The sequence below is a fragment of the Vombatus ursinus genome, unplaced genomic scaffold (genome assembly GCF_900497805.2).
Source record: "Vombatus ursinus unplaced genomic scaffold, bare-nosed wombat genome assembly UNPS02004679.1, whole genome shotgun sequence".
Classification (NCBI taxonomy): Eukaryota; Metazoa; Chordata; class Mammalia; order Diprotodontia; family Vombatidae; genus Vombatus; species Vombatus ursinus.
In genome coordinates this window covers 349,188-358,104 of record NW_020944457.1, presented here as the reverse complement: position 1 = coordinate 358,104, position 8,917 = coordinate 349,188, and the positions used below count along the sequence as shown (strand labels likewise).

The following is an 8,917-nucleotide window of genomic DNA, read 5'->3' as shown; positions in this document are numbered from 1 at the left end:
TAAGTCTACAGATTAATGTTTACCTTTGACCAGGCATGCAGAACTCTGTTGTAAACATGGTCCTTGCCTGAAATGATACCTGCCTCATTTCAGCACCCACATAGGCTGTAGATCAGACTTCACTTCTGGGAGGGTTTCCAATGCCAAGTCACAGGGCTCTGTCCTCAGCCTTGCCTCGTGCAGTCTCTTTATGGGTAAAGATTAGACAAGTTTGCAATGGACATAAAACTAGGTGAGGTGGTTAATATGTTGGATGACAACCAAATTCAAGCAGACTTCCATGGGCTCAAAGAATAGTCAGTCTAATTTAAAAGTATAAAATCAAGAGATATCAATCTAAAGTCTTATAACCCTTGCTCTAAAAAATAAGCTGCACAAGTACAACTTAGAAGAGATTTGGCTTGGGCAGCTAGGTGGTGCAGTGGATAAAGCACCAGCCCTGGATTCAGAAGGACCTGAGTTCAAATCCGGCCTCAGACACCTAATACTTACTACCTGTGTGACCTTGGGCAGGTCACTTAACCCCATTGCCTAGCCAAAAATAAAAACTAAAAAAATAAAACCTAAGAATTCCAAATACTGGGGTAAGGACTCACTATTTGCTGTGGTAGCTACGTGGTGTAGTGGATAGAGCAGTGACCCTGAAGTCAGGAGGACCTGAGTTCAAATCCGGCCTCAGACCACACACTTGACACTTACTAGCTGTGTGACCCTGGGCAAGTCACTTAACCACAATTCCCTAAAAAAGAAAATAAAAATGAGAAGAGATTTGGCTTAAAAAAGGACCTGGTCATCTTAGTGGACCTCAAAGTCAATGAGCATCAACAGTGGGTAGCAGAGGCAAAGCAAAGAAGCACAGCATGCAGCTGCAGTTGGAGGAAGCTAAGAGCCTCCTTTTCTGGTGTCTTGATCAGACCATGTTCTGCAGTATCATGTCCAGTTCTATATAAAGTGAAGCAGGTCTTGAAAAGGTTCTTAACCTGGGGTCCTTTAACTTGGCTTTTCAGTGTTTTGATACCTGCATTTCAATACACTTCACTTCCTTTGCATTTTATTCCTAGGTATTTTATTTCACACACCTCAGAATAAGATTCTGAGAAGGGAGGGCTCCATAAGCTTCCCTAGACTATTACCTAGGAGAGCCAAGACTCAAAAAGAGTGAAGAACTCCAGCTCCAGGGGTTGGTGACCAGCATCCCAAAGCATCCAGAAACCACGTCAAAGAGGGGAGGAAACCCTGAATGAAATGGAGCTCTTATCCTGGTGAAGACAAGTCTTGGAGGAGGGAAAGTGAGGACCAGAGGCTGAAACAAGCAGCCCATTTGGCCACCCTGCCTGACAGACAACTCCTCCCACTCCCCTCAGGTTTTTAAGCCATGGGGTAGGATAGGGCTGCTGTCATTAAAGATCTGAAGAGCTGCCATGTGACAGATGCTTCTAGAGTTCATCCATGGGTCTCCAAAAGGCAGACCTGGGACTAATGGGTGAAGGCTCCTGAGGGACAGATTGTCATGGCATCATGGCATCATTGGGTTCTAGATGGAGAGCAGGATGGGACCTCAGAGTTCTCCTGTGTTCACTTTACAGAGAAAGAGAGAGAGGCTGGGGAGGTTTAAATCTCTTCTAAGCCTAGGAAGCCCCAGACTTCTCTCCAAAAGCCGCTCTGGAGTAATCATGGCTTGGTATCAACCTCCCCCCCCCAATCCCCAGGTTTAAACAATAACCCTGCCAGGCAATTGGGACAGGTGTTTCACAAATGCAGAGATCAAGGCTCAGACAAGTTCATTTACTTGTCCAGTGTCACACAGCTCTTTAGATGTGCTCCTTCTCTCCTCATGTAGCCACCAGCTAGTTCAGACCCTCATCACCATCACCTTTCACCAGGACTATCAAATGACTTTCTAGTACAGAGGCATCTAGGAGGGCTGAAGGATAGTGAACTGGACCTGGAGTCAGCAATATCCAAGTTCAAATCAGGCCGTGGACATTTACTAGCCATGTGTCCCTGGACAAGTCATTTATCTGCTGTCTGCCTTAGTTTCACCACCTGTACTTTCCTCCCAAGGTTGTTGTGAGGATCAAATCACATATTTTAAAAATTCTTTACGACCCTTAAAGCACTATATAATACTGGGTATTATAATTATCATTATTATTTGATCTCCCTGCCTCAAGTCTCTCCCCTGTCTAATTCACCCTTCATTCAGCTGACAAAGTTATTTTCTATAATCATAGGTCTGACTATGTTAACCCCTTGCCCTGGCCTGCTCAGTGAGGTCCAATCACTTCCTATCACCTCCAGGATCAAATTTAAAATCCTTATTTAGCATTCAAATCCCTTCCCAACCTGGACCCTTCCTAACTATACAGTCTTCTTACACTTTGCACCACTCCACACACTCTATGATCCTGAAATACAGTCCCCTTGCTGTTCCATGTGGAGACTGGGCTCTTCCAGTGGCCATGCCCCATGCTTGTAATTCTCTTCTTCCTCCTCTCTGTCTTGCACCTCTGGCTTCCTTCAAGTCTGAGATAACATTTTACCTTTTGCATGAAGCTTTTCCTGGTCCTGTTTAATTTCTCTGCCTGTTCTTCTGTCCCTTATCTCCAATTTATTCTGTGTATTGTTTGTACATTGCTGTTGGCAACTTGTCTCCTCTACTAAACTGTGGGATGCTTGAGGGCAGGGACTGTATTTTGCCTTTCTTTGTATCCTTAGAATTTAGCACAGTGCTTAGTTCATAGTGGATGCTTAACAATGATCGTTGACTCACTGACTGACTGTATTGCTCACACACACACACACACACACACACACACACACACACTTTTAATGGCATGGAGTCACGTACAGGGGACTGTACGTGTAGTTAGAAAGACCTGGCTTCAAATCCTACCCTCAACATTCATTAGCTGCATGACCCTGGGAAAGTCACTCATCTTCTCCTATAATTAGTTTTCACATCTATAAAATGGGATACTTCCTCTTCTAACCTCATAATAATCCAAAGAAATGGAGGATATAAAGTGCTTTGTAAATCTTTCATTTATTTGTGATACGATCTTTCATATTTGTCTTGTATCTATTTGGAGCTTATTTTGGTATATGATGTGAAGTGTTGGTCTACACCTGATTTCTGCCAGACTGATTCCCAGTTTTTCCAGTAGTTTTCATAGAATAGTGAGTCCTTGCACCAATAGCTGAGGATTTGAGGTTCATCAAACATAGAACTCCTGGGTTCATTTTCTTCTGTTTGCCATGTACCTAATTTCTTCCACTGATGGATTTCTCAATTTTTAAAACCACTACCAATTCATCTTTTTTTTTTTTTTGTGGTTACCCAGGCACCTTATTTTATTTCTGGTATCCTTTAGTGAGTTTTCTCAATGATATATTATAAACAATGATAAGATGTTTTCTGACCTGTCATCTTCCTATTGGTGATTTCCTTGACCTATTCTCTCTCTTTTTCTCTATATCTATATATATGTATGTATGTACGTATGTTAAAGGGGGATGGGGGATGTTGAAGCGAGTCATGATGATGGTGCCCAGTCCCTCATGGACCAGCAGATTCACTCCCTGCCTCCCAGACCTGCATGCAAATTGTGAGGACGAACTTCCTGCTGGCCCCGTGATGTGTGGAGAAGGCAATCGCAGCCAATCTTGTGGGGGCGGCGACGGACCAGGCCCATGGGAGAGGCCGCCTCACAGGATGAATGTGACCAACCCCACCAGCCACCTCGACCTCCCTCCCAGCGGGCCCGAGAGGCCAACTGAGCCCACAGCAACCCTGGCCTCTAGGGCAGCAGCGACGGTACCATGCACACCACTCTGAAGACCCTTCAACAACTGACCTTCAAGATTGCCATCAACCCTGAGCAGACCATTAAGGCACTGAAAGAGAAGATTGAATCAGGAGAGAGAAAGGATGCCTTTCCAGTAGCAGGCCAAAAATTAACGTATGCAGGCAAAATCCTCAATGATGATACTGCTCTCACAGAATTGACAATTGATGAGAAGAACTTCACGGTAGTTATGGTGACAAAACCCAAAGCAGCAGCCACTTCAACACCATCACCATGGACAACTCAACCATCCAATCCCGCTCCCACTACTACAGTTAGTTCATCTACAGCAGCTCTGTGGCTAAAGCTCCAACTCCTTCCCCTTCCTTGGCTTCCACCCCTACACCCACATCTGTCCCTCCAACACCAGCTGCAGCAGCTTGGGAACCTGTACCTACTAGTGCTGCTAAGGAAGAGAAACCAGCCGAGAAGCCAGTAGAAGCTCCTTCCGGTATTAGCCCAATACCATCTGACAGACTTTGTGGGCACACAGAATCTCAGGTTAATGAGTACTATGATGATGTCCACTTCTATGTAATGAGAATATTTCCACAGCCTGGCCAACAGTCCATACTAAGGCTGCTTTGCTCATGTGGATACAGTAATAACTCACTTATTCTGAGGCTGCCTATGTATCAACCTCAACTATCCAGAATACCACCAAGAACCTGGCAGTAAGTGAAACAAACAAATAAACAAAACAAACAAAAAGAAAGAAAAGAAAAGAAAAAAGAAAAGAGGTCTTTGAACAGCCAAAATAGGTTCCATAAGGACCATAAGGCTCATGCCTTTTACTCATTGGAAAACTCCTCATACTCTCACTAAAAACCCATTTGCTTATTTGGAACACAGTTGTAATCACCCTGGTTATAAAGGGGCTCCTTTTGGTAGAAACATTGATAGCCAGAAGAAGAAACAACAAAGTATAGCATAGATAATATAAAAAGCGGGCAGAATAACTGGGAAAAAAAGCATTATCATTTAATTAAAGATAAATAATCCTGCAAACCTCAATGATATTCTTCCTCTAGTCCCAGTACTAATAAATGATTGTGCATCATTTTTTGCCCTAAGTCAAAGAAAGGGTTAAGTATACTCTGTTCAAGAGGTTTGGGAAATACAGGGAACAGTTATAAAAAGACTTCTATCTAAAATGGTTAAATTTTTTAAAATCGATACTTTACATGGTGAGCTTCAATTATCCGGAAAATGAACATGTGAGAAACTTCATTTCTCTGAGACTAAATAAATGGAGTGCATAGCCTAATTTTTTAAAAAAGTTTAAGTCCTATACTCCATTTGTCCATTTAACAAGGGCACTCCTTTTGCTGAACTATTTCAGCATTTGTTTTTGAATAGTTGTTAAATTGAATACCAATAAAATTTATTTCTTTAATATTTTATATATATATATTATTTTTCTCCCATTACATGTTAAAACATTTTTTGACATTTATTTTTTTCACTTTTGAGTTCTAAATTCTAGCCCTTCCTCCCTCTCTTCCTCCCAAGACAGTAGGCAATCAGATGTAGTTTATACATACATAATCATGGTTCGTACAAGAACTAAATAAAAGAAAAAAGAATGAAAAGAAAGTGCAAAGTAGTACGCTTCAGTCTGTATTCAAGCAATATCAGTGTTTTCTCTATAAGTGGAGAGTATACTTCATCATTGGTCTTTTGGGAATGTCTTGGATCATTGTATTGCTGAAAATAGCTTAGTCATTCACAGTTCTTCATCGTACAATGTTGCTGTTACTATGTACAATGTTCTCCTGGTTCTGCTTACTTCACTATACATCAGTTCATATAAGGCTTTCCAGGTTTCTCTGAAATCACCTGCTTGTCATTTCTTACAGCACAATGATATTTCATCACAACCAGAAACCACAGCTTGTACAAGCATTGCCCAATTTATGGGCATCCCCTCAACTTTCAATTCTTTGCCACCACAAAAAGAGCTGCTATAAATATTTTTGTACAGATAGGTCTTCCCCTTCCCCCCTGCCTTTTTGTTGTTTTGGGGATGTAGATCTAGCAAAGGTATTGCTGGATCAATGGCTTTATGCATGGTTTTATAGCCCTCTGGGCATAGTTCTAAATTGCTCTCCAGAATGGTTGGATCAGTTCACAGCTCCACTGACAGTGCATTAGTGTCTCAGTTTTCCATTCCCATCCTCAGTTTTTCATAGCCCTACCAATATTCATCATTTTCTTTTTTTATATATTAGACAATCTGATAGGTGTGAGGTGATACCTCAGAGATGTATTCATCTGCATTTCTCTAATCAAAAGTGATTTAGAGCATTTTTTATATGACTGTGGATAGCTTTGATTTCTTTTTCTGAAAACTGCCTGTTCACATCCTTTGACCATTTATCAATTGGGGCAGGACTTTTATTTTTATAAATTTGACTCAGTTCTCTATATATTTGAGAAATGAGGCCCTCCTTGTTGCAAAATTTCTTTCCCAGTTTTCTGATTTCTTTTTAACTTTGATTGCATTTGTTTTGTTTGTGAAAACATTTTTTAATTCTATAAAATCAAAAGTATTTACTTTACATTTTGTAATGCTCTCTATATTTTCTTTGATCCTAAATTCTTCCCTTGTCCACAGATCTGACAAATAAAGCATTCCATGCTCTCCTAATTTACTTATGGTATCCCTCTTTATGTGTAAATCATGTACCCATTTTGACCTTATCTTGATACACAGTGTGAGATGTTGGTCTATGCCTAGTTTCTGCCATATTGCTTTACAGTTTTCCAAGTAGTTTTTGTCAAATAATGAGTTTTTCTTCCAAAAGTTTGGATCTTTGGGTTTACCGTAGACTAGATTTCTATGGTCATTTACTATAACATAATTTGTACCTAATCTATTCTACTGATCCACCACTCTATTTCTTAGCCAGTATCAACTTGTTTTGGTAATTACTACTTTATAATACAGTTTGAAACTTCAGTACCAAATCATCTTGATGATTAAAACTTTATCATAAAGTCTGAGATCTGGTATGACTAGACCTCCTCCTTTCCCACTCTCCCCTCCCCTTAAAGCCTTAGGTAACTAGAATATCTCCTACCACTCCTCTGGCCTCTAGAAGCTAATGCAAACTTCTTTGTTAGCATTTAGAACCCTTGACAACCTGGCTCCACATCCTCCTTGACACATTACCCCCCAACATGCCCTCCATCGACTTCTTGTTTTGTACTGAATGATCAAAGATGACTTTATAAAGTGTGTGTGTGTGCGTGTGTGTGTGTGACTTCAACCTAAATATACAGAATGAAAAGTTAGTGGCAGCTCATTTTGAGGCACCAGCCAGATTTTGCTCACACTGTCTTAAAATGTAAAAGGCGGCCCAGAGGTGTACAATACATCATAAGACAACCTTTTGCTCTGGGTGGTTGAGGAAAGAGGGCTGGGCAGGGTAAACTATTAAATATCACCATGATAATATGGAAAACTCTTTTCTAATCTATTATCATTTATTTGTATTTTGATGATTTAGAAGAAGAAAGTGTCCACTTCTGCTAAACCAAATAAGCTTGATATACTTAATGAGAAGTGTTTTTTGGTGAGGGAGGTGGCTTGAAGACTTTAGATGCACTGTTGTCCATTAATTTTGCAAGTAACTAAAATGACCTTAAATGCCACATACCATCCAACTCAGGAAACCTAACTTAGACTGACTTAAGAAGAGACTCTATATCTTTCCTTTCCATACAAGTCTGTCAATAAAAAGCATGGATTAAGTACTTTCAAAAACAAAATTTTTCTTCCCCTCACCTCCAAAATGTGATTGGTTTGGAAAAGGGTTGATTTTCTTCATTTCCCTGTTTACAACAGTGTCAATTTAGGTAGACCCCACCAATTCTAGTTTCTGTGAATGAGCACGTTAAATTACATCTCAGCCTCATCTGGTTTTTTCTTCTGAGTACATTTGCTGCTGGATTCACTGGCAAAGCTTTGTGCCATGGCACTGATGATGGAGAAGATGAAGGAGCACACCATGATAATAACTAGATTTTCAAGCATCCCAGAAAACCAATTTTCTCCCTGTGTCACACCCTCTTCTGTCTTCTGGTGAAGCTTCTGGTGCTGAGCCTCCAATTCTTGGAAAGGTTTCTGCAGAGAAGGACCTAGGCTGAGGACAGCCCCCAGTGAGAGCCAGCACCTGTTCCACTATGTGTTTGCTGAAAGTTCTAATAATGAAGAGCTTCTGGCTGTGCGTCTTAACCACTGCTTTCCCAATCAGGGCTTGCACCAAAGAAAGTCCAAAAGGGAACGAGGAAGTGTCTACATGTTCTTTCTGCCAGATCAAACAGAAAGTTTGGAACTGAAGTGCAGTCCAAAATTCCAAAAAAGCAAACCTCTCTGTACCATGTTCTGAACTGCTAACTTAGGCTGAACTGCAAAGTCTTGTGCAGAATCCGCATGTTGCAGCATCTCTTCAAATTCCTGGTACTCCTCCTCATCAGGTTCAGCACCTGACAGCCACCCTGCCTTGGCCATGAACTAAGGGGGCTGCTCTGCGATGGCTGTGCCAGACCTCCACACTCAGGCTTCAAGCCTAACTTCTGAGATGATGGTGCATAAACAAATGGTGGACCCAACCAGGACACTGCTCCCCTTGCAATCGTGCTTTGAAAGACAACACAATCCCAATGGCTTAGGGAGTTCCAGGCTGTGTCTTAGAAAGTTCATGTCCCTTGAATATTAGAAAGAGAATTTATACCTCTTTCATAAAGCTTTTTGTTACTGGCCACTCAACAATCATACAAAGTCAAAAACCAGAGGAGCTAGACAGGACTTTAGAAGTTATGTCACCCAGCCTTTCACAAGCCAATTTAGATGTGGCGTATTTTAGATTTCAAATGTGTCGACAGGGCTCACTGTATTAGTGACACTAATCTGGCTCACTTGTATTAGCGACACAAATGCTTAGATTCCTTAAGAGTCTGGCCAATACGGTGAATCTTTAATAAATCTTGTCTTTGCCCGAAAGAAGCCTTGGGTCGAATTCATTTGGGCAGGACCTGCCCGTCATGATTTTGGGATCTAGCAC

General features: G+C 41.2%; 1 pseudogene; it reads right to left on the bottom strand.

Annotated features, from left to right (window-relative positions):
* Positions 1–7,765: 7,765 nt before the first annotated feature.
* LOC114025695 lies at positions 7,766–8,556 on the bottom strand (annotated as a pseudogene).
* Between the last annotated feature and the right edge of the window lie 361 nt (positions 8,557–8,917).